The sequence below is a fragment of the Protopterus annectens genome, chromosome 11.part0 (assembly GCF_019279795.1).
Source record: "Protopterus annectens isolate FY-2018-M chromosome 11.part0, PAN1.0, whole genome shotgun sequence".
Lineage (NCBI taxonomy): Eukaryota > Metazoa > Chordata > Ceratodontiformes > Protopteridae > Protopterus > Protopterus annectens.
Window position 1 is genome coordinate 534,442,648 of NC_056745.1, and position 24,855 is coordinate 534,467,502.

The 24,855-nt window shown below is 38.3% G+C and overlaps 1 protein-coding gene across 1 annotated transcript in view; it reads right to left on the reverse strand.

Annotated features, from left to right (window-relative positions):
* Window positions 1-24,855, reverse strand: part of XPOT (exportin for tRNA) — a 3,393,313-nt gene that overhangs the window by 2,950,179 nt on the left and 418,279 nt on the right. The gene's annotated exons all lie outside the window — the stretch shown is intronic.

The following is a 24,855-nucleotide window of genomic DNA, read 5'->3' on the forward strand; positions in this document are numbered from 1 at the left end:
CAGCACTTCTTAAAGTCAACCTGGAAATAATATGTTTTAAGCCAAGATAAGAATAAGTTTAAAACACAAATGCATATGTATGCAGACCAGCCATATACAAGACATATAAAACTTACGTATATGTAAAAACTGTAATGTCTATAGTGTTAAAAATAATTATATTATGTAATATTAAAAACATATGTATGATGTAAAACTGTGAAATGACTAAAAACTGTCTCTGTGTGTGTGTGTGTGTGTGTGTGTGTGTGTGTATATACCTCTCATGTCTCTAGAGACGAACTATTATTCAAATATCAGTAGAAACAATGTATATAGCTTAATTTATAATAACTAAATGTATAGACTCACATCACAATAAAATTCACTATATATTAGGGTTAACATTCAAATGCAGCAAATTTATAGCTAAACACAGCAGATCATATGGTCCAAGACACCAAAGACTAGATAGAAAGAGGTCATCTCATTTAAGGGTCTATCTCTCAATGCTGGTTGTATTGAGACATGTTCATTTAGGCCAGGGGAACAATGAGCCACTAGTCTAAAGATCCACTTCATCTCTGCTTGGCACGTTTTGTTGACCAAATCACCCATTCTAACATCTAGGTTTAAAACCTCTAACACTAAAAATCTGAAATCATGTCCATCACTAAATGTGTACATATGCTTCGCTACTGCACTGTAATTCAGACCCCTCCATGCGCAGTATAAATGATCTTGTATCCGCTCACTCAAACGTCTGTTAGTCTTGCCAACATACAAGCTTTTCCAGGCTATACAATGTGCTAAGTAAACTAAATCTTTAGTGTTACAGTCTGCCGTTGGAAGATGTGTAAAAAGCTCATCATAGACAGGATGTATGTATCTCCCCGATTCATCAATATAGTTGCAAAAAGAGCAACTATTACACTTGGCAGTATTGGTGCTACATTCTCAGTCTTCATAACAGAATTGCGTCGGGAAAAACACAGTTTATGTTGTACAGATGTTTTATTTTTATAACCAAATCTAGGTCCATCACCCACCACCCCAGAAATCATTGTATTGGTTCCTAGGATGGGCCAGTGTCTAAGTATAATCTCCCTGATGTTCTTCTCATCACATGAAAATGCAAGGCTAAGAAATGGAACTGAATCCCTGGCCTCATTATCCACAGGTTGTGATGTTAGAGGTTGGGAAAAATAAGGTTTTCCTCTAGTCTACCTACACTTCCTAGTATATTGTTGTGCATACTGTAACTCATCATCATGGTACCCTCTAGATGTAAAATCAGCATATATCTGATCTAGTCCTACTTCAAAATGTTGGTCATTACTATGTAGGCGACTTATCCTCAGATTCTGTCCTTTCAAGACATTACGAAAAATATGACCAGGGTGTATACTGTTACGATGAAACGTTTAGTCTCAGTGTTACTGTTTGCACTCTTAATTAACAAAATATCCAAGACAAGAACTCTATTTTTACCTCCGAGTATTTGAATGCAAATTTCAAAAAGCTGCCGCTTGTATTCAAGCCTTCAACAAATCGGTGTAGTTGTAATAAATCACCTGTCCACAAAAAAAAAAAAAGGTCATCTACAAATCATCTATAGAAGGGCACATATGATGTGTAATAATCAGAGTTGTACATCACATCATCCTTCCAACTTGACATGACCAGATTGGCGTAGCTATTGGCACATGAAGTGCCCATAGCTACGCCAGAGTTCTGCAGGTTGGACTTTTCATCAAAGGTGAATTCATTGTTCTCCAACACCATTTCCATCAGTAGGCATAAGAAATCTGTGTGTCTAGAATCATACATGCTCTTATTCAATAGAGCCTGTTTAATCATCTGTATGCCGTCATAATTCGGTATGCAAGTAAATAAGGAAGCAACAGTTTCCATAACGTTTAAATATTTTTTATACTTTTTTAAACTGTCAACTCTAATCTCCTGGGTTAAACCTAAAATTTCTCCAAGACATCAGTGTCATACCATGATAAACTAATCCCCTCATTTAATCTTACAGAAATGGATCTAAAAAGACACTGGAGTGACAGTTTGAGAGGAGGGCATTTTCAGAGTGAACTGTTCGCCTCCCCTATCTCTGTTGAATGTTTACACTATGTACATCTATGCAAGCTATGATGTTTATGTAAGCTATTACAAAGCTTTTTTCTCTCATGTATGGGACACATCTACATTTTGTACTCCTTCTGATATCATGTAAATGTATTTTATGTAAACATCAAAACTGGTGTAAAATATGTTTTTCTCAACAGGCCTCCACTGAAAAAGGGTTTTGCTTCAGTTGAGCTTTCCCAGTAAACAAGGACAGACAAACAATGGTAGCATTACTGTAAATTTTGAATTGCTTTCAAAGTGCAGAATCCACTGTTTTTGAAAGATTTTGAGGTAATAAGGCTAAATATAATGGGTAATGGCATCCTCCAACCCATTACTAATGGATTTACTGCATGTGAGCGAGTCAAATGAATCACAAATACTCACTTGATCTAGGGATCTAAACCTCACTTACAACAAACGAACAGCTTGAAGGGACATGTATATCTCTCAGAGGATACCGTTGCTCTGGAAGAGACACCCCATCCACATAAAAAGGTTCATCCCGATCAATATTCAAGCACAACTTAGATCTATGGATGGAAAAGAAGAAATGTTATACAAGGACTGCCACCTGTACTAATGGACAGAGGCAACTCCTAAAGGCTTTATCCCATATCTCAATCCCCTAAAACCGTCTATGGTACGATTCCAGTTATTCTTATTAGGGATAATGTACAATTATCAACTGTGGGATGGGTGAGGCCAACCTATAAGCAAATGAGAAGTTATTTTGAGCACAAAAAGGGAAACTGGCTAGGGTTACAATGGCCCACAAAGGCAGTTAGCCTAGTACTTACCTATGACCCTATAAAAAGTAAACTTCTCTAGTTGCTTACCAAAAATCACTTGGGGTTAGCTGCCATATATTTTTGTTTAGTAGTAACGGTGGGGTTGAGAGCCAGAGACACCCTCAACCTATGACTTCTGATATTGCATTAGGGAAAATATGTGGAAAATTGTGTGAATCACACAGTTAATATTGAGGGCATTTAGTGGGTTAGATTCTATTTAGAAAGTTGTCCAGGCCATCATATTATGCTGTATTTATTTTAATTCTAATTTGTTCTTTAAATTAATACGGAAGGAGGAAAGGGCATCACAGAAGGGGGTGGGAATAAGCATTCAGGCAGAAGTAAAGATGCCCATAACACAGCAGAACAATAAATAAGGGTGAGTCAGAGCATGGTATAGGAGTAGTAGCATTCTGCAATGCAAGGAGTCAACATAAAAAGCTGCCGCAGCAGGAAACGGTGGTGCAGGGAGAAGAGTAGACATTAATGGTATCACATAACTATGACCAGTACCCAAGGGGGTTGGGGTAGAGAGAGAACGATGACACATCCAAGTATAGGTTATATATTCAGGAATAACAGACAAGTAGGAGATGAAGGAAGAGCATCAATCCACACATCAGATGTCAGACTCAAGAAGAGGATCACAGTCAGACCAAGAATGATGCAAAGAAGTGGGAAAAGGCAGAAAGCACACAGTGACATGGCATTATGCAAGAAGGGCTGGGATAAGCTAGCGGAGTGATAAAGCATATTAACACTCAGACACATCAACGAAGGATGATTTCGGACCAGAGGAGATGAAAAGACAACTGTAATACTCATTGGGATCCAGATCTCCCAGGAACAGACTGGGAAGTCCCATGCTGCAAGCTAGATAGATTTGAAGTTAATATCTTTAACCAAAACAGAGGTTTGGCCAACCCATCAACCACAGGTCTGCATTATTAACACAAAAATCCAGGCATTATCCTAAACAAAGCAGAGGGTATAAAATGACCATATTAAGGCACAGAGTTATGATACTGTGCAACAGACAAGAGGGGAAGGACAAGTATATACAATAAATTAGTATGCATGGAATTTTATAAGACTGGACTGTACAGCACTGTGATGATGGTTAAGGATCACCAAGGAGACTGGCAGCACACCTGATGAGAAAAAAGCAATGAGAATTCATCTGGGATGGAATAAAAAAGAACTACAGACATGTGCAAGAGGAAAAGGCAAAAACAAAGGTGGCTGATGTAGCTAATCAAGCAAGTCAGGCAAGGGATTAAGGGAAGGGACAAGTTTGATAACGTGGAAAGAAGGGCCGACTGGGGGAGGAAGCAAAGCATGTGGAGGCTAGCACAAGAACAATGAAAGACCTTCTACAGAAGTTCAGATAGAGGCATTAAAAAGTTTAACCTGTTCAGTAAGCATAAAGCCATAGTAATGTAGACTTGAGACAGACATTGTTAATTCAGAGGTTTACTCATTAGTACCAAGACCCCTTTGTCATTACTCTTAACTGCATACATCTCTACTGCTTAAAAGGTATATAATTTAGTTGTAAAGTATATATTATACATGCACATATACATACTACTATACACATCATATGTATGCTTCACAGTAATGCACTACAGTAGCAAAGTTTTGACAGCACACAACACAATGACCATGTTAATTATACAGGTATACTGGGGGGCTGTAAGCTGTCCATAGGCAAGCATGTATGTGTGGGATACATTATAAGACAGACTGCAACTTACTTCTGCAACTCCTCCTTGCCTTCAAAACTCTATTGATAGTGGTGGCTGTCTAGTCACTCCAGGAGTTGGCAGCAACTCATAAAACAGCAAGTTAAACAAAGCAGAGGGCGCATGTCGCTTTTGTGTCTTGGACACAAATAGAGAGTCTTTGTGGGTTCTGTTCCAGTAGCTTTATTTCACACAAACGCATTATTATTGTTGACTACTGACTAACTTAAGTAACTTGTATACAATTAATGACTATGATAATGCATACTCACTCCCTGGCAGCTCCTTCAAAATTGCACTGGGGATTTGCACGTGTGTGGGTTACATACAAGCATGTGGAGCCTCTCATGCTTCTTAAAGATACAGCACACACTTTATACTATGATCTACAGTGCAGATTAAAGAAATCTGAGGGTGCAGATTAAAGGTACTGTTTTTTTTTTTTGACAATTCAACAGATATAGTATAGTTGGATTTAGTGGCTTTTACAGAATCACCACTCACAGCTGTAGATTTTTACAGCAACAGATCCTTAACTGCATAATATACAAAACTCATGACAGCTCTTGGCATGCTCTTCAGAGATGTAGAAATTCAGACTCTGGTGATGACCCAAACCAATGCAGTTACTTATACTGGAGATTACATTCCCAAATTAATAACTAATTTAACTTCTTTCTCCTTCATGTACACGAAACAGATGTGTGTTACATATTCATTGCATATATCTTTTTCTCAAGTTTTCTATCATCTATTCAGCTTTCTAGCACAAGCAGACTGGATCTCAACCTTCATCCCACCATTAACAGTGAAGGTAATACAACTACAGCATATAATGACATATGTCTGCAGTCTTAATGTGAAGTCAATGCCCATCTGATACAACATACTGCATTTCTTCATTATGCTCTTCATTGTTTGGACCATGCATTACATTTGCTTATCAGGCAGCAGACAACTTAGACTCAAAAGTAATTTGCTAAAAGTCAAACTTATGAGAAATACTTAAATTCTTGTCTAAAAGTGTAGATCACTCATTGACATTTGTTGTCCAAAGACTCCTCTTACATAAAATTATCACAGCAAATATTGTAGTATCTTTCCACTGCAGAGCTTCTAGATACTTTGAATAGTCAGCAAAACTAGGCTCCTTATGCAGAATCAAAATGTTAACAGATCTAGATTCCCCATAGCATCTTCCTCTTACCCACTGTCCTCTGTGCTGCACCCATCTACTTTAACGTACAGTCAGCCTAATTAAACAAAGTACAGTGCTACAGCAAAGCTGCCATATTTGCTGCCAACATCCTCACAGGACCTACCATCGACAAACTCAAACTACAGTGGCTAGAATTATCACATTACTTGACATATTCCCAACTCCTTACCACCCATAACCTCATCCATACTCCAAGTCAGTAGCCATTGCTCCCATGTTTGTCAGAACCTTACATTCTGACTAGACATCTTCAGCAAAATACTGAGATTATTATACCAAAACAAGTTAACTTCCACCTCTAATCACAGTAACGTTGTAAATCCAGGAGACATTTCCTCCTCCTGGTTCCAAACTGTAAGGATGGTACACAGCAAAAAATTCTGCATCCCTTATTCTATTTGTGCCGTCATAATAAGACAATAAGAGGTCTCTTCCTTGCTCCTAACACTTAGACAGTAACAAATGCAACTTGCAGGTTTTTTAAAACATTTGGATTTTCAGCTATGTTGGAATTATGACTTTTGCACCTCTGAAGGAGTAATTTGGGTGAATTAACCGATGAAGCCTAAAATTATTTGGCCCACTTGCCATTATAGCTCCTCTTAGCTGCAATCTTCAAATTTTTCTAATTTTACTGAAATTACAGGTATTTATCTCAATCCAAACCTCTTCAATAACAGTCCTCTTTCAGCAAATCCTTCTATATATGCTCTACTTGACATATCAGCAATATACATAGATCAACCCGAATTTCAATGCATTTCCACATCATGTATCTGCAGCATCAGTAACATTCTTTACAGCCTTACAGGAGTCTCAGACGTTTTAAGATGTACTTCAAGAGTTTGAGCTGTCTTATTTTAATAAACCTCCCATACATATAATATGGGACTTCAGATATCCAAATAACATAACTAACAACTGTTTCTCAATCTTTGCGGATCCAGCTCATGCAGTCAGTAATCTAGAAACATATGCAAATGGCCTATTTCCTTATAGTACAACTGCACTTAGCCTTTTCCAGCTTGCGTTCAGCTGAAGCAAAGTAGGTAATGCTGCAGAAAAAAAAAACAGGCAAGTGTTGTTAAAACAGTTAACTTTCTTTTGTAACGCAAAACTCTTAGCTTCCTCTTTAGACCAGATTACAACCTGGTGTAATATTTTTCTTAGGGGTATACTTATGTCTGAGATGAGTGCTATGAATGTGGGCAAGTACAGTACTATCTTAAAGAATCTCAATGAAGGTTTAACTATTGGAACTTCCAGTTTTACAGTAACAAATGCTTTGTCTGTGGTTACAGCCCATAAACTATATATGGCCCATGCATTTCATCAATGATGCATCAGTCCGACATTTACTGTCACGCAGTACCAAAACCTGGAATTGTAATCAGTCTACAGGCTTACAGACTAAAAAATCACAGCTGGTAGCACCCCATACCAAATCAACAACAGGTATGTTGATAACTCCTTGCAAGCCAAACACTTCGCCTACAAAATTCTATAAATACTTCTGGAGTGAATGAAGTATGAAATGGAGTTAAAGTAGATAATTTTGTATTAATGTAGTCTAGCTTACTTTTCCAAAAGCCTTGATTAGCATCTGGCACTGAAAACAAGCACAATAGCTACCATAAATACTGTTAATGTTTCCTCAGAATCCAGCTTTTATGACCCTGCAGGTCAAAAGATGTTGACAGTCAGCTCATACCAGTTAAAATGCTGTTATCTCATTCTGTACAACAATCACATCCAGCTGTTCCACATGCTTAAGCTCTTGTTCCTTTTCCCTTCAGAGATAACTAGGTACTCTGTGTGTCACATGAATCATAGGTAGAGGTTATGGTGATAACTCCACACAATACGCCTTTTCAAGCAATCTAAAATCTAAAACAGCTCAGAATAACTGAAATGCAACATCATTCAGTTTCAGTTCACTGCATTTTATGTTTCTGCATTCACAGGAATGATACCCCCCGTCCCCCAGTTTAAAATAAATACTGAGACCCTTCGACTTAATTCAGACCACTTCAACAGATTTTGCATTAATACCACACTTGCACACCTGCTGTCGCTGGTTCATGTGTTCTGGTTACATCTGTGAGGAGTTAATTATATTGGCTGTCCTTTAGACAAGCAATTCATCTCCTTGCACACTCAATTTTGCCACTGCTCACCGCATTCAACAGCTATGGTTTGCATTTTCCCTTTGAGTGATACGAACTTTCTTAATTATGTCCTAAGTCAAACATGCATCTCTAACAAATATACTAACTTATTTTAATTGAGATTACAGAGGTACTACTTGAAAAAGGTCTATAACCCAATTCTTACTAGTAAAGTTCAAACAAATTTGACCCACAGACTTCAGTCTATGCCCCGAATAAGACAAATATATACAATTAAGCTTAACTAGCAATATAGCTCAAGACTTCTGAACACAGGTTTCCCTGTTATGTTACAATCTTCTACAGTATCAAGCTTAAACAACTTTACCACTTATGTACAGTTCTTCTGATAAGACTTTTCTGTACTCTTAACTGCTTTGCGACCCTTGTTATCTGCCAACTGTGCAATGCATTCTCAGAAGTCATATCCTCAATAACTATTTCAAAATTTTCAACACTTATTCTCAAACACATTCCTTTTCAGGTTTTTGTAACACTTATTCAAACTGTTTTTCAAATTGTTTTCTTTCTTGCTGCTGACTCCTTTACTGCGTTCCCTCAGCTTGCTCTGGAAGTTCTTTTATTTGTTTACCTGTTTTGTTCTGCTCTTCTCCCTACAGCTGCATGTGTAATTAATCCTTCCCACTATAGTCCAGGAAATAATCCCTAAAGGATTTCCATTAAGGGACACTACCACAACCTTCTAAGGAAATTCCAAACTATAACCCCATCAGGATAAAATAAAGTGTATGTACTGCAGTCCTTTACTAGTGCTCACCACCGTGGTGCCTGTGCTTTACCCCGTGCTTGCCAAGCAGCCTACAGCAGTCCTTAACTACCTTACCATGCTAGTAATAGAAAAAACAGCTAGCAGTTTGTTTGTGTCTTTCGGCAATCCCCGGTTTGGGGTCGCCACAGTGGAACTCCCGTCCGCTAATGATTGGTAGTGGATTTTTACGTACTGGGTTACCAGCCCCGATGCACAACCTTTAATGAAGGCACGCCCCATTCACGTATGCCTCCACACAGAAGACGCTCTAGCTGAGAATCGAACAAGACAATGTCTTGCTATGAGGCGACAACGCTACCGCAGTACCACCACCGCAGTATAGAAAAAACGGCTAGCAGTAAAAACAATAAAAGGCACTCTGCTATAAATAAAAGAACAATTTATTAGCGCTTTCGTTTAGTACAGTCACCAAACTTCTTCAGATAACCTCCATATAAGAATGTTACTGAATATATAGTAAAATAATACATGACATCAGAAATATAACCAATGAAATTGTTAGCAGCCGGTTTAAAAAATGTTTCTAAAAGGTAAATATGTGTGTGTGTGTATATATATATATCTATATATATATCTATATATATATATCTATATATATATCTATATATATATCTATATATATATCTATATATATATCTATATATATATCTATATATATATCTATATATATATATATATATATATATATATATATATATATATATCTATGTATCTATGTATCTATATATATATATATATATTAAAGTAACATTTGCTTCACAGTATTTATAAATAGTGTCAAATAAATAAGATCAGATAAAGTACATGAATGCATAAACAAATAAATACATACTATCTATCATATGCCTTAATTTTTAAAAAACTGTTCAGGGGTGGCCCGTGCTATCAGACTGCTGCCCTACCACCTAGAAAAAAACAAAAGAAAAAATCTGTAAAACAAGAAAACAAAAACAGAAGAAAAAAAAAAAAACACGAGTCCCGACTCCTCTGCGCATGTGCTGACACATTTGAGAACTCAGACTGCCTTTATCAGCTGTCCGGATACAGACAAAGAGGTACCCAACAATCATTGCTGTGAGATACCCAGGAATCTCTGCGGTGACGACCGCACAGAACAGAGGAGCTCCAGACTGCTTCAGCTGCAGGCAGAACCAATGAGGACTGAGGGGCTCTCGCGGGACTTTCACTGCTGCGCGGGCTTTGTTAGTGAAACGGGTAGGACATTTTTTGCAGCAGGTAGGTGAAGGCTTTGTGACATGAATTATACTGCTGGACAAAGGGTGTGTGTCTGTGTGTGTGTAAAATGCCCCAGGCGCTATATATTGGTGGCTAGAGAGAACAAATGGTGGTGGGTAGAGATACTCAGGCTTGAACCCTGTACCTTGGATGCAGGTGGACAGGACCTGAATTCCCTATCCACCACCATTTTAAAAATATTTGCAGATTTTTGCCTCATATTTGTTCTGTTCCTCATAAAATCTGCGGTTTCTGTATCTACATTTTTCCTTGCAAAGTCTGTAGTGCAGTGGTGCACTGGTAGTATTGCTGCCTAACAGCTACAGGTTCTCTGGTATGATTCTTGGCTGGGGTGCCTTCTGTGTGGCATCTGCATGTCCTTCCATCTTACAAAGATGTCTGGCATTTCTCCCTGCTCTGCTGAAAATTGTGTTTTGTTCCAAGTCAGACTAGTTTCCTGGTTAAATGTTTAAAAGTAACAGGCATTTGAATTGTAGACTTCATATTCTTCAGAGAGTACATGGTAACACAAAACTGTTTATTCTAGCAGCTGTCTTAAGTTTATAACATGGATATTTGAAATTTGTCCCTATTTTTGGGACTGTATTTCCCCCATTATTGGCTTCATCCAGGTATTTTGTGCTAAGGTTGAGAGTTATTTATGGTGAGAACTGAATTCATTGAATGTTTGGGGGCTGTATTCCCCCCCATTACTGGCTTTGTCCACATGTTTTTTGCTAAGAGGTTGAGAGCTATGGGGAGAACTGAATTCACTGAATATGTTTCCCCCATTATTGGCTTTGTTCAGGTGTTTTGTGCCAAGAGGTTGACAGCTATGGTGAGAACTGAATTCACTAAATGGTATATTTCTCTGACTGTTTTGCACAGGGTCCCCAGGGTTAAAGACGTGGCAGTGAAATGTATAGTGGTAACACAGCATTTTATTCTAGCAACTTTCCAACACTATACAAGCAATGTTTAAAATGCATCCCTGGTTTTTGGGCTTTTGCCCCCCCCACCCAATAAATTTTGGCTTTTTCCAGACTTCTTGTGCTGCAAAGTTCAGAGATACAACTGCGTGTCAAGTAGATTTTACTAGGAGCTGAGAGCTGCAAGGGAACAGAACGTTAGTGCTGCTTATTATGAGTCTGCTTGCATTGTTAATAGCACAACAGGTAGTGTACTTGCTTTTAATGCAAAAGGCTGTGGGTTCTACTCCCACAGTAGACAGATGCATTGCTGATACTGTACTGTGTTGTAAAGTGGGTGGATGCTGCAGTCTTTTTTGGCAAAGATACCTAAAGTAGTAACTATGAACCTGTTATCAGTTTGCCATACAGTCCCTATTGCGATATTACTAGCTTATCATTTTTTTAATGATTGCAACATAGGCAATTTATTCCTCAAGGACAACAGGCACTTTATTTGTAGATGAATAAACAATGACATATAAAGTTGTTTGCTATCAGCAACCTCTTCATTGTTACAGATTTCTTTAATGTGGAATTATTTAGATGAATTTTACTACTTCAGAGATTGTGCATATATACTGATACTGGTGGACTGTAGAAGGTTGAGTAGACTTATGATGGAAATGCTCTGAACAGGGTTAGTTTTGTCATTGGTGCATGCATTTTGTTTCATTGTTTACTGAAAAATGTTCAAAACAATAAATTTAAAATGCCGTCTAACAACTGTACTGTATTGTACAAGGAATATAATTTAGTACAATCAGGAAAGTGTATCAAAGAGCACATGTATGTTTCATGTGCAAGGGGCCTATGATTTGAAAACAGCCCAAAGTTAATCTTTATCTGCCACTGGCAAAATGTATTTTCTTTGAATGTGAGTTTCAATGCTGTTTCATTGAATGCGAGTTTCAAGGGCAGAGAAGTTTTGAGGCTAAGCCTGTTTTCATTGTGAGACTGCATTGCTTTGTTTAGCAGATGTCTTAGTGTTTGTGCTGTAAAATGCAAAATAAAAGCAGTATGCACATTCGTGTTTATGGTAAATGGAGTGAAATAGCCAAGTAATGGATCATTGGAATGGCTGCAGGGGGGGAGGCTCCATTCGACCATGATTTTGTGAGGGGGAAGCGCGGCAAACTCAAAGACAGCCCCAGCTGTACTATACCTCCCAACTGTCCAGATTTTCACAGAATTAATAGATTTTTGATTATTTTTGGTTTGCTCATCATAAAATTTGTGGTTTTCTGGAAAATCATTTAGGAATTAAGTCACTAAATAATGACACACTGAGTTTCAGACTTCACTCTACTCCCCATCCCTACCCCCAAATTCCACCCACCCCCAGGGATCCTACTCTTATACTTAATCACACCTCTTCCAGTTACTTCTAGAAACTACTAGCCACACCTCTTCCTTCTCCTATTACTCTCAGAACACTCTACCACTTTTCCTCTCTTACACTTAGCTTCTCTTAACACTCCCTTCCATCTTACCACAACCTTCCCATTTCTACAACCTCACCCTTTTACTTCCAAATTTTGCCTACATACATTCAATAGTAAATATGCACAATGTATAAACCTCCCACCCCATTACTTATCCTACTTCTATTCACACTACTACTTCTTCCTCTAATCTTTACCTACTTACTTACTTCCTATGAATATCCACTACATCTAGACCATCTCTATCCTAACAAGGAAACCAATGCTCTATCCCTTCCACTCCTCTCTAACCATGCTAATATAACAACTTCACCCAAATACCTACTTGCAAGTATCATAGAATACTACATATTAAATATTACACCCTTAATCTCAAGAAAAATCTACTTCTATACAACAAATTCCCTAACCCAAGCTATATAGGATTACTACTCTCAATAAAAGATGGAGATATCCACCCTAACACAGGCCCAACAAATACTCCTAGTACCATCCACAGCCAAAATCCCTACCCAATCAGTTCTCTTAGTAAAATATCTAACTCCCTCCAAGTAGCCCATCTTAATATACGTAGCATAAACAACAAAATACCTCAACTTCAAGCTCTAGCAGAAGTATATTCCTTTGATATCCTCTGCTTAACAGAAACATGGTTAAAACCTGCTACCAAAGACAATGAATTCCTTCCACCTGGATATAACATACTAAGACTCGACCGAGTAGCCAAGAAAGGAGGGGTAGCTATTCTATTTAAATCAGGCTTACAGTTAACCACCTACAACTGTAAAATACCTCTTGATTCCAATACAGAAATCCTCATCTCCAAACTTCATATTAACAATGCCAAATCTATCTATATCATCTGTATGCATCTTCCTCCTGGTAATAACATTGTCACCATGGAAAATATTCTTTGCTGGCTATCCCAACACTTGCCTCAATAAACCGTAATCCTAGGAGATATAAACATTGACTGGAACTGCTATTGCAGCAGCCTCCCTTACAACCCACATTAAACTATATGGTTTTACTCAAACTATTACATCCCCCACCAGGATCAATAAAACTAACCAGAAAGCTAGAATATTAAACTGGATTCTCAAACCACCACCCTCACAACTATGATTCAGGAACCCTCCCTGATGATATAAGTGACCACTCACTTACCTATATTATCAGGCACAAAACCCCATACTCCCAATCCTACATCTGTCAAAAATATCAGATCTAAAAAGAACTTTAACCCTGAGCTATTCGAAAAAGAACTAAGAGCTTGTAATTGGTCTCCCTTAAAATATCTCCCTTTAGAAGAAGCCATCAATTACTTTAACTCTAACTTTCTTGCAATTCTCAACCAACATGCTCCAACCAGATTAGAGTTAAAACCAAGTCTGCCCCATGGCTTTCAAAAGCAACCAAACACAAAATGTACCTTAGAAATAAACACTGGGCCAAATGGAGAATGACTAAAAACCCTGTTGACCAACAAACCTTTAGACAGTTAAGAAATTACACTAAGAAAGCTATACAGTTAAGAAATTACACTAAGAAAGCTATAATCTGATAAAAAAAAATTGCTACCTACAATTCCAACAAACTAATCAAAACAACCCTAAAAAATTCTGGACTAGCATTAACCAATTACTCCACCCAGGTCAATCCACCACACCTAACCCACAAGACACTGACCATACTAACCCCATGAATACAGCCTATACATTCAATACCTTCTTTACTAATACTATCCAAACACTGGCTAGTCAGCTATCACCTAACAGCTTCACTCTACCTTCCTATAACTCTACCTCACCCCCTCCTTTTCATTTACAACCTGTCCCAACTACATACCAACTACACCCTAATAATGGGCGATTTCAACTACCCCACCATTAACTGGGAAAACTACTCATGTACCAACTCTTTTGCTCAACATTTTCTAGAATTCATAAATTCCAATGCCTTGGATCAACTTATTCACACCCCCACCAGGGGCAGCAATATCCTAGACCTGGTCATTACCAACATGGGAAACCAGTGTTCCACACCAGAGGTCAATTCCTCGGTCAGATCCGACCACAAGCTAATCAGCCTAGACATCCACATCCCACCCCCAGCCCCAATTAGGAAACCATCGTAAAAAACTTCTCAAAAGCCAACTTCACACTTCTTAAGACAGAAGTGGCAAACTTCATGACACCCATGCAGATGGACAATAGAGGTATGACTGCTGAATCCTACACAAATGCACTTTATAAGCACTTACACGAGTGCATGGATCATGCTATCCCTAATAGAACCAAGATGCTATCCTCCAAAAAAAGGAAGCCAATCTGGTGGTCCTCTGCCATAAACAAACTCTACAACAGAAGAAAGAAACTGTTGCAAAAAAGAGTAAAATCCCAAGACTGGAGGAACTCCCTGGGTCAACCTCAGTAAGAAGCTGAGATCCCTCATAAAATCCTCCAAAGCTAGTTACGAAAACAAAATTGCCACCGACTCTAAAGACAACCACAAAGCATTCTATAGCTGTCAAGAATCTAAATGGGAACACTCAAATCTGCTCTGAGTTACAGCATAATGGCACTAAATATACAGAACCAACTGATATTGCCAAAATCCTAGCAGATAGGTTCAGTGCTAACTTTACCCCCGTCTCACCCCCTAGAGGGCCCATCTCTATACCGGAAGAATGCAAAGTTCCTATAATCACAGCTGCACAGGTAAAAAACACACTCTCCAAAGCCAAGAACACAGCATCCATGGGACCTGACAATATCCCAGGCTGCGTTCTACACGAACTACAGAATGAACTGGCACCCTACCTAAGTACCATGTTCAATCATAGCCTCACCTCAGGCTTTGTACCCACTGAATGGCGCACCGTGACAGTTAAACCACTCCACAAAGGGGGAGCCACGACAGACCCCGGGAACTACCGCCCCATTAGCCTGACGAGCCTGGTCTGCAAAGCCATGGAACGTATCATTGTGGAACTCAAACAAAGACATTGGTAATCTCCAAACTCTGGACCCTACTCAGTTTGGATTTGTAAAAGGCAGATCATATCTCCTAAACCTGATTGACTTCTTTGAAGCAGTCACCAAAGCCATAGATAAGGGTAAAATGGTTCACACAGCTTATCTAGATCTCGCCAAGGCTTTCGACACCATCCCCCACTCTGGAATTATAGATAAGCTCACTAAACTAGGTATAGATCCCTATGTCACAGGATGGGTTGCCAACTGGCTCACGGACAGAACCCACACTGTGAAAGTAGCGGATTCCAAATCCGACATCAGACCAGTGACAAGTGGAGTACCACAGGGCTCAGTCCTGGTTCCTCTCATGTTTGGTATCTACTTCCCTTAAGTGCAGGCCAACACGGAAGGTCTTTGGCTGACAAAGTTTGCAGATGACTTCAAACTAGGAGCCATAATCGAAACTCCAAACTATGTGGACAAACTACAAAAGGGCCTCACTGAGACAGATACCTGGTGTCAAAGCCATGGCCTGAAGCTCAATGCCAAAAAGTGTATTGTCATCCCCTTTGGTAAAAACTCTGTACCCATGAACTAACACATAGCTGGTAGTCTAACAATGCCAAAAATGTGATGAGACCTTGGGACACAAGTGGATAGTAGTCTCTCCTTTGATAATCACATCACCACAGTGGTCAGGAAATCCTTCTACGTGGCTCATCTCATCACAAAAGGATTCTCATCCAGAAAAAAAAAAAAGAGGTCATTGCTCCCCTCTACTCATCACTCATTAGACCCATTATAGAGTACAACGCCCCTTTTGGTATGTACCTCACAAGACATATACAACAACTGGAAAGATCACAGAAATACCTCACAAAGAGGATTACTGGCCTCAAACAGATGCCTATGCAGACCGTGTCAAAAAACTACAGCTTTACTCCATCGCATATTGCCTACTCAGGGGCGATCTCTGCCTAACATGCAAAGCTATGTCAAACCCAGAGCTGTTGGACATGCTCCACTTAAAGAAATCCCAATCCCTTCGAACTACACGCTCTAGGGACCTTAACCTTGTCACCACAATAAACAGAACATGCTGGAGGGATAGATTCCTGTCCCAGAGACTTCCCATACTCTGGAACAGACTACCTATCTATGTCAAACAGAGCTCCTCATTACCACTCTTGAAGAAAAATCTTGATGATTGGATGGGAAATGGGAAATTCACTCCAGGGATCACTTCTGTGGCTCTGCTCGACAGGGGCACAGGAAAATAATTTTCTTGGGGGGGCGAAAGACAGGGTACATTTTTTGGCTGGGCTTGTAGGGGCCATAGGGCCGATAGCCTAGTACCTACCTATGAACCTATACATTCTAACCCTCATACAAAAATTAAAACCATGCTCTCCCTCAGCAGATCAACTACCTGCCGATTTTCTACAGCTATCAGCCAAAGCTATAGCTTATCCTATTTCCATTCTGATCAACAGGACTATTACCGAAGGTCACATACCTAACCTATGGAAAGTATCTCATTTTCCCCCTCCATAAAGGTGGGCACTCAAACGAGCTCTCCAACTACCGCCCTATTGCCCTTCTCTCACCTCTAGCAAAGATCATGGAGAAATGTATCCATAGGCAATTACTTGACCACTTAACCCAAAATAACTTACTTTCCAGCTGTCAACATGGTTTCAGACCTTCACACAGCACTACCACTGCCCTCCTTTCCTTTACAGATTGCATAAACAAAAACCGTAACCTTAATAAGCTTTCTTCAGCACTATTCATTGACCTGCCCAAAGCATTTGACATGGTCAATCATCAGGTTCTTCTCAACATACTAGAATCCTTATCATTTGATGCACCTTCTATAAAATGGTTCCAGTCCTACCTAGAAAAAAGACAACAGGCAGTGATTTGGCATAAGACTCTTTCTACCCTCCAACCAGTTACCCGTGGTGTCCCTCAAGGGTCCATACTAGGACCTCTCCTTTACTCAATATTTATTAATGACCCTCATCTAGCCATCCCCCAAGCCACATGCATACAATATGCTGATGACTCCACACTTATATGCTCAGCCAAATCCACATCTGAACTTCTCTCTCTTTCCAGAAAGCATTTAACACAGTTGAATAATGGTTTACACAGAGTTGTCTTCTTTTGAACCCCCAAAAAACTAAACTCCTCCTCTTTAATCCAACTCGCACGTCCTCTCCACTTGATTTCTCAGTTATATCCACTAATGGCACCATTATATCACCCGACACAACCACCAAACTATTGGGACTCCCCATTGATAACTATTTGAACTTTGACATCCATATCAACAATACAATAAAAACTGTCAATTCAAAACTTGGCTCCCTCTATAGGATTAAATCTTACCTTTCTCCCACAGCTAGAACAACCATAGCTCATACTCATCTAATCTCTACCCTCCTCTATGCCTCACCTATTTTTACTAATCTTTCTAAAAATAACCTCAGCAAACTGGAAACTTCCTACAATAACACTGCTAGATTTGCAACAGGAAACCCTTACAGAACCCACCACCGCATAAATATAAAGCAGCTTGGATGGCTTGAACTACAAAATGTGATTAAATTCCATCAACTAACCATTGCCCATAAAACTCTTTATAAACCTTCCTGTACTCCTAGTCTATCTACCCTCAGCACTCCAAACACAAATCTGAAATCACTACGTTCCTCAGACAAAAATCTTCTATATACCTCTAAACCTAACAACAAGGCTGGTGAATCTCTGTTCTCTAATGCTGTTGGAAAAACCTGGAATCTTCTCCCCAGCGACCTTTCCTCTCTTCCCTCTCTATCACTCTTCAAAAATAGACTAAAACCCTGCCTTAGAACACGCTGGTTGTGCCCCTGTACTAAACCTGACTAGGTTTCTATCCACCTGATTAAACTTAGCTCTGCCCATCCCTCACTACTCATAAACCAGTACATATTATTTGACCTATAAATATAGACTTCCTCCTAAACTACACTGTGCCCAGTCTCTCTATACACTTCGTACTGAAGAATATTTTTTTCCTTTTATATTTGTATATAATTAACCTGTCCCCTCTTTTGACCTTAGTCTTTCTATTTATCTATGTTTTATAGCTGCATATTGTATAGTATAAGCATTCTTGCACTACAAGTTTTTTTTGTCCTCACAGAATTTTATGTTTTAACCTGTAATATTCATTTTTTACAATTAATGCTATTTAGTCATCTTTTTATTTTATTTTTCTGTTGATGTACCTGAAATCTGCTCGTTTAATATGAATATTTTTATTTACTCATTTTATATATTGATTACTAAGTTTTTCATTTATCTGTATTGGAGCTCATCTCCCCAGGCCTCTACTGAAAATGGACATGTATCCACTTAGACTAGCCCGGTCAACAAATGTAAAATAAATAAAAATAACCTTCAGAAAAATGCATGCTAAAGTAACACCTGTTATTCTATCAACTGTCTCAGTTTATACAAGAGCAATTTTTAGTACTGTTTATATGTTCCCCCAATATATTTGGCCTTGTCCAGATTTATTGCATTATCAGGTTGAGAGGTACATGCAAATAAATTGCTTTATAGAATCGGGCATAGCCAAACCTCTCAACTGTCGCAAAATTTGGCTCAAAATGTTGCTCTTCCCCCTAATAATCCCTCCGCAAAATAGCAATTTTGGAAGAAAACATGGAGGGTTTACAATTAAGAAATAACTGTAATAATCAGAGTTATAGATTACTTTTATTTCAGAAATGCATGTAGATTATTTTATTTTGTCAGCTGCTCAAGTTAGCAGTACTAATATTAAAAAAATGTCCCTTCTTTGACAGGTTCCCAGCTGTATTGTGTGGCTATTTTATATTTTTGCATCACGTTTTTGGTCCATTTTTCATAAAATTGTTTTTTTTTTGGCAAATTAGTGGTAAATCATTAAAGACTGAAGTTAGAAAATAATGACAGACATTTGAGTTTCAGGTTTCATATCCTTCAGAAAATTAATACTAATGCAAGACCTACTATTCTATTATCTTTAAAGGAGCGATATTTAAAAATTGTCCTTATTTTTGGGCCTTTGTTCCACTTCTATGTATGGCTTTGTCCAGATTTCTTGCTCCGAGGTTGAAAGGTATGACAAATGTGTCAGGGCCATCACAGTCAGCCAGAAACATTTCAAATTGTGACATACTTGTTGCACCCCACTCCCCCATGTAGTGACTCTGGATGTGTCCAAGCAAGGCAAGGAGCAGTTATGCAGTGTAAATGTGCAGGGTAGCCCCCCAACCAAGGTAGACACAAGTACTACAGTGGCTTTTCATCTGTTCTTGATTTTGCAGAATGGTCTGGTTTCTGTCATATTTTTGTACTGTTGATTTATGCTTATTACTCAAAGTGCCTGTTGGCTCTGTGTTTAAGTAGCAATGCTTTAATGACCATCAGGTAAGCTTGTCTGAGATCATAACATGCAAGTAAGCTTTAATAAGCATACTGTTAAAGAACTGCCAACATTTAAAGCCTTTCTGTTTTTGCCATGCAGAGAATACTTAACTAGATAATGTATAAGCATTGGGTATTGAAATGCATATGACAGTATTTGTAATAAAGGACAGGATTACATTATTTTAAGACGCTCATTACACTTGTTGGAGACTTCCACTGATCTCTGAGGGCTTTACCCATAAACTAAACAGAATGCCATTCATGTGTGGTCCATAACCTGTACAGTAATCCTTTAAGCAATGTATCTTGAGCTTGTTTCTTGCTTGCTTTTCATTTTTTACTTTGATCATGTTTTCTCCATGAAACAAGTAGATAGTTATCAGGCAGCAGGTCTTTTTTTGGATAAGAAACATTTTTACAAGTGGGGGCATCACAGAGATGGCTACTTTCAGCATGTTACTTGGTACTTTAATAAAGCTTAATATAAATTATAATTAGAACTGCAGTGCAAGGAGAAGCGGTTTGAGTTGAGTGCTGCTTGTTTTTCTTATACTTGATTTTGACTGGCATTCCAGTAATGTATTTAAAAAGTAATTTATTTTTTCATGCCTTACAACCTTTTTGTTTCCATCTAGATATTAAGTAAGCTGTCAAGCAGCCAATGCATTGAAATATTTTTATTCTTTTACAATTCATTTGTCTTGATTGGACTCTCATAATGAGGGTTTGGCACTCAGGGCAGCATATTTAATTAGTTATTTTTTGTGGTTTTGAGCATAGCTCCTCCCCTTTCTAGTTGGTCGCACCCCTTCCCATTGACCCCACCCATTCAGCTGTCTCCTGCAGCCCCCCTTTGATTTGAAGTCACCAGCCGCCACTGAAACTGTTGATAGAAATAGTCTAGTTTAATCCTGGGGGGCTACTTGCTTTTAAATAAATTTGCCACCAGGTTTCTTTATTTTCTAGTAACACTTTGTAATTTGTATCCATATTGTGGGATATGTCATACATATGCTTGTATATTCTTTGGGATAGCTTATGCTCTGTCCTACCAACATAAAATGATGGACATTTTGTACAACAGGTGATGTACACTACCCCCTTGAGTATAAAAACTATATCTACCCTTTACTGAGATAGGTTTGCTAGCTATTTTCAAGCTAGATCCACTGAATACATATCCACATTGACTGCACAAACCACAAGGAAACATTCTGCCTTTATTTTTATCAACTTGTCTTTCCAAGATGTTTTTAAAATTTGGACCTCTCCTGTATACAATATCGGGACTGATCCCTAATTTATTGGATAAACTTTCTTCCATAGTAATAATATTCCAGTTCTTTGTTAAAATGTCCATCATAATTCTACTGTTGTCCTGATAGGTGGTAACAAAGGGACAGAAAGTACCTCTTTTGCTACTTAGTAGCCCATCCAGGTTACTATTAGTAATTGGGTCATTGGCATCTTGTATACGATCATCTCCATGTTCCATACCAAATACTGGCCTCTGCCTACCTTAATTCAACAGTGGGATGTACACAGCTTGTTCACGCTTGTTTATAACCTCATTCTGGATCTGATTAACCATTCTTCTTGGGTACCCTCTGTTACACAACATGTTGGATATGAATGTACATTCAACAATAAAGTCATCATAATCTGAAACCATACGGGCAGCTCGGACCATCTGGCCCTTAACTACTCCCCGTTTAACATGAGCAGGATGGTTGCTAGAATAATGTAAATAAGTATTCGAAAATGTTGGTTTTCTGAAGACGTTAGATTTTAAACCTTCTTCATTTTTTTGAAATCAACACATCCAAATATGCAACCTTATCCATACTTACATGTGTAAATGTCAAAAATATTGTTTTATGGTTAATATATTGAATTAATTAATCTATTATTGCTAGTGGCCCATTCCATGCAATAAACAAATCATCCAGGTATCTTACATACATACCAATATATCTATAGTATGGATTAGAGTATAAATATTCCCTCTCCCACCATGCCATAACAATATTGGCGAATAAGGGTCCACAGGCTGACCCCATGGCAACACCTTCCATCTGTCTGAAGTAATGTCCTTCAAAATAAATGTAGTTAAAATGCAACATCAGATCTAATAACTGGCAGTATACATCAATTTTGTCTTAAGGCCCATTACTTCATAAAGATAAGCACCAAACCACTCTTTTCCTTCTTCATGAAGAATACAACTAAACAGATCCTGCACATCAATAAATAATAAATATACCATCAGAAAATGAAGATAATTCATGACATTTAGTCAGGAATGCCAGGAATCACTGCAGAGGTTGGGATTAGTTGTCCATCCAAAATTTGGCTATGTAACTGGTTTTTGATTTTCCTAAGTCCACAATTGGTCTTAAAGGGGGATTAATTAAATTTTTAATCTTGGGTACTTCGAAAATCACCAGTACCCTAGGCCATTCATTAAACCATATAATTATCTTCATAAATAGTAATCTGATCTTGACTTAACATATCAGCCAATTCCCAGTCTATACTTTTTTAACCCAGATTTACTTCATTGATTGACATTTCATCATAAGTACCACTATATAGCATTTGAAACATTCTTTGAACGTAATCATCATATTGCATGATCACCATGCCTCCACCTTTGTCACTGAACGATTTAAGATGTTCAAGTAAATATGTCTGCAACGGACATATTTTCTCCACCATCAGACTGAAAAATAATACCTAAAATCAAGTTCACAAACAGATTCAAACATCTTTAATAAAGGATGTAAGTCTGGATTAAAAGCGCTGGGAATTCTTGGATACATATCTGTTGTCTCATTGTTATTAACAACTGAATTTTCATTGAAGAACAAAACTTTTAAATTTAGGTTTCGGACATACATTTTGAGGTCTAAAACTGACTTAACTAAATCAACCGGTTTACTAGCGACAAAAGTATATCCCTTACTAAACAAATTTGTACATTTTTCATACATAGGTACTGGACTGTAGTTATATATTTTAAAATCATGCATAGTGTTTTGCACAATGTATCAACGTCCTTAAAAATTAAGTCATACTGACATTTGTAATTAGAGAACAAAGAGTTACTGTTAATTTTTCCGTTGAGTTCTTTAATTTCGACATACAGTTTTGTCCACATTTACAGAACTGTGTTTGATTAGTAACTCCATTAACTCACAGCCATGTCTATCAAACATGACAAGGAGTTCTTGATGTAACAAAGATGCAAGTAGTCCCCCAGGATTAAACCAGACTATTTCTATCTACCGTTTTTTTAAAAAAATGAAGGCATATAATAGATAGTATGTATTTGTTTATGCATTCATGTACTTTTTTATCTGATCTTATTTATTTGACACTATTTATAAATACTGTGAAGCAAATGTTATTTGAATATATATATATATACACCTTTTAGAAATTTTTTTTAAACCGGCTAACAATTTCATTGGTTGTTTTTGTGATGTCATGTATTTTTTTTACTATATATTCAGTAACATTTTATATGGAGGTTATCTGAAGAAGTTTGGTGACTGTACTAAACGAAAGCGCTAATAAATTGTTCTTTTGTTTATAGCCGAGTGCCTTTTATTGTTTTTACTGCTAGCCGTTTTTTCTATTACTAGTTTTTTGCTGTTTGGTTGCCTTACCATGCTACCTCATATTTTTACCACTAGGTGGCACTGCTCTCACTTACCGATTAAAATCTCCTAAATCTGTTTTCCTTCTCTCCCAAGCTATCCCCCACTCCCATTCATACTTGCCCCACTGCTTTGACTTGAGCTGTATTTCACCATTTTACTCCCCTCAGCCTTGATTTCCTCTGCTGCCCCTTTACTTCATTCACAAAGCACACTTTTCTGATTCAGCTGGCTGATTGGTTTCAGCCAGCCACCTTCTCTTTAGCTCTTCCCTTTCCATTCGCCCTACGGGCTCACTCCGCTCCCCCTACCCTGCCCCCAATTTCCACCCACCCCCAGTACTCCTACCTTTATTGGAACCCTAAACGCCTACCTCCCTCTATCAACCAATCACCTCCTCCACAGCCCCAACCCCTTTTCTCTCTATCAACCAATCAACTCCTCTACAGCCCCACCCCCCTTTTCCTCCACCTGCCTCTCAGACACTCCTTCTCTCCCACCTAACTCATCTCCCACTACTATATCTTTACACTGATCCACCATACCCGGACTCCTACCTCAAACCATTCTCACCCCAACTATCTGCATTTTAGTCTTACTTCCTTTATATTTCACTACCTCTTACTCCCACCACCTACTCCACCCACCCTTCCTATCCTATCCCCCCCCCCCGACTCCCAACCTCCTTTATTATAACTCAAAAACACAACATATCCGCTTCACTAGTTCAACCCAACCCACTCCACTACTTTAAAATAAAATTATTTCCCTCCTCAACTAAGTACTACACTCCTAAGCTAATACTTAACTTCCCACAACTACTAAACACCAAATCAAAAATACTACTACCCTTCCTCAACTATCTCTGCTTAGCTAGACATGCATCAAAATCCTTGACTAAACACTACCTGTACTGCTAATCTCCCACCTCAAACTATAAAGCTAACCATAAATACCTCAAATTCTTCACCATTAATGCACAAAGTTTAAGAAATAAAGTAATCCAATTCCATGCCTGGTTGAACTACAACCAAGCCGACACTGTAGCCATTTCAGAAACATGGCTAAAACCTGACCTTAGTGACTCTGAAATCCTTCCTCCTGGATTCCAATCCCTCAGACACGACCACAGAAACAAAAAAAAAGTGGTGGGGTATCCTTGATCTACTCTAACCTACTATCCATCATTCCATACCCTAGTCCTATCCCCACATTCAATAATGCAGAAAGTACAGTTGTGTACACTTACCATAAATGCAGATGTCTGAGTGTAT